Here is a 2,824-nt window from a genome sequence, read left to right as displayed (position 1 = left end):
GAACTTACCTCTCAAAGTCAATCGGGAGTTCCGAACTCAGTCAGCTTCAAAGAATGTGGTGGACATTAGAGAGGATTCTTTCGTAGTGGAGACTCCATCTCTACCAAAATCCAGGAACAAGCAGCAGACGAAAAAGAGATATGCTACTTTGCTTTCATCCGAATCTCTTCTGCTGAACGAAAAAGAGAAGGGGTTTTCACTTCAATCATAGAATCAAAACAGGGCAATAGCTAGGTAAAAGCCATTAATCATCATACCGAGGATACCATAGATCGCAGGCCTCCCAAGGAACTGATGACAATGGAGCGATTATAGAGTTTGGGAGCTTTGGATCTTTCTAATTGTGGATTTGCATTACATTAAAAAAGAGAGGATTGTGTTCTTGAGTTTTTCACAGAGAGGGAAAAATCTTCAGCTGAAGTTGGGTTTCCAAACGGGTCAGATTTCAATCCGGTTCTACATGCACCCTCTTTTAAAAACTCACCGTTGGATGAAATCCAACGGCTCTTACATACCCCTCAAAAAAACCCCTTATAACTTTCCACTCACTATAGAAGCACTCAGACTCTAGAAGCAGAGAGTAAACAAAACCAAGCGGGTAAGACCCAGTTGTGTAGCGGGAAAAGAAGGAAAAAGGAAAAAAGCCCAAGAAGCTAAAACTGCGTGCTTATAAGCTGAAACAGAAGACGACGTCGCTTTACCTCCTGGGAATTTCGGAAAGTCTGGGACTTTGAATTTGAGGCCACTCTCTGCAGAAACAAGATTTCTAATTGTGACCGGTTCCCTTCAACGGAAGGTCAAGACGGTGCGTTTCGAGCCCTGAAACTCACCTGACTCGTTGAGTTTCAGTGCAAAACCCTAGAACGACTCAAATCGCACGCAGGGAACTCACCACTCCAAGTGAGTAAGGGTTTCGCAGTCAAATGTTGGAACTTTGTTTCGATTTAGTGCTAAATTCCATGCGATTAAGTACGAATTAAACAGCGATTGATGCTGGAGATTGTTTAGTGTTTTCTGTTAGTTAGTTTTTGGGATTGGGTGGGAAAGGGAGAGCATTGTCGTATAAATGTAGCAAAGGTGTTTGATATTAAGTCAGTGAGAAAGAAAATAAAGTCTCAGACAGAGGCTTCCCTGCAGCAAGAAAGTCCCTTTATTTTTCGTTGTGATCATTCAAGATCACCATGAATGATCAGCTTCACCAGTCGGGCTGGTGCATATATAAACAATGTTCATTGGCATAGTATGGCTTTTCTAATCAGCCAGCTAAGTAGTTTTCTTGTATGTCTTTATTCAATTGGTTATCTGAGATTGCCACCTTCTTGTTTGGAAGACATGTGAACTTAGATATTTGCAGAACCCATTTTTGTTCTTTCAATTTAATGGTGCTAGTGTAACGTATGCAGGTGCTTCTTTCGTACGGTTTGTATGTTTAGCTAGGTTAAATTTTTTAGGAGATAAATGTTTTTTTGTATTTTATTTTTCACCATTGAATTGTTTCTTGTCTTGGAAAAAGTTAGAGGCTGTCTTCTGTAGATTAAAGATTTAAATCTCTTACAAGTAGCTCAAACTGGCCCTCGATGTACTCAAACAGGCTGAATGGTTGGTCATGTAAAGAACATAAATGGATCTGCTTTTCTTGAGTGAGTTTTATGGTGTGGTGAACAGAGTGGCTGAACGATTTGTCTGTTACCTAGATCATCCGTTCTGTCATGGCTGCCTCTTCTTTTGGTTCTTTAGGCATGTGAATCCATCCTATTAATTATGTTCTTAAGAGATGCATTGTCTCAAATTCATCCGTGTTTTTCGGGTAGATTGATGGGAGATTGTGTGACAATCTACTCACCTGTGTTGTACGAGCATGGGACTACTACAGCAAGCCTTTCTTTGTTGCACCAGCCATGAACACCTTGATGTGGAAGAATCGCTTCATGGAGCGACATATCATGTCAACTGGTGAACTTGGAGTGTCACTCATCCCTCCTGTCACAAGGAGGCTGGCTTGTGGGGATTACGGGAATGGAGCAATGGCTGAACCCTCTTTGATTTATTATGCTGTAAGACTCTTTTTTGAGTCGCGAGTTCAACAAAGTGGTAGTATTGTTTAGGAACCAGTATAATAGTAAAGAAAAGATGCCACCATAGTGAGATCAGATTACATAATTTTGACTTGAGAGACCCAATGACAAAATTTGGCTTGGTATGTGAACCAGGCTAATTATATATCTAGAATTGTAATAGTTGATTTGTATTCAGCTTTTCACATAAGGATTTGGCCCATCATTTGGTTCTACATCTCAGAAGAAATTGCCCATGTCTGGACGCTATTGGTTCTACTGAAATAATGTCATTGGCTGGCTGCTATGCTAACTGGCTTTTGGCAGAATTTCACACCTGAGTCATGGACCAAAGAATCACAGAAATACTAGCAATTCCTTTTGTTCATCCCGAACTTTTTACAAAAGGAATTGCTAGTATTTCGATGATTCTTTTGTCCATGGCTTGGGTTGAGAATGAGTTGAGAATGGCTGGAACTGAGAGGAATTGGTTGGATTGGGAGTTGGCACTACTACAAAAGTGGTCGAAAGGCATGACCCAAAGATCACAAAAACAAAGTTCATGTCTTTTTGAACTACATTATACACAAATATGTAGTATTTATGTGATATGTAAAGAAGGCACAATAGTTTTGTGTCCAATGACAACAGAAAAATCATGTTTCTTGTTACTTACACTATTATGGCTCAGTGTTTGGCACGGATATTGAATTTTGTGGCATTGTACTGCACACATTCAAAGTATGATAGTCTTTTTTTTTTCTTTTTTT

General features: G+C 39.8%; 1 long non-coding RNA gene across 2 annotated transcripts; it reads left to right on the top strand.

Moving 5' to 3' along the window:
* The first annotated feature begins 584 nt into the window (after positions 1 to 584).
* LOC148914842 (uncharacterized) lies at positions 585 to 2,824 on the top strand. Of its 2 annotated transcripts, none has more exons than XR_016122471.1 (2): positions 585 to 900; positions 1,812 to 2,824. It is a non-coding gene; the product is annotated as an uncharacterized LOC148914842 (long non-coding RNA). The 2 variants fall into 2 exon arrangements; XR_016122472.1 differs by having other exon boundaries at positions 1,592 to 2,824.

This window comes from Prunus mume, linkage group LG8 (genome assembly GCF_029339155.1).
Source record: "Prunus mume cultivar Tortuosa linkage group LG8, ASM2933915v1, whole genome shotgun sequence".
In the NCBI taxonomy this organism is placed as follows: Eukaryota; Viridiplantae; Streptophyta; class Magnoliopsida; order Rosales; family Rosaceae; genus Prunus; species Prunus mume.
The sequence above is the reverse complement of the archived record's forward strand: the minus strand, read 5'-3'. Positions and strand labels throughout refer to the sequence as shown.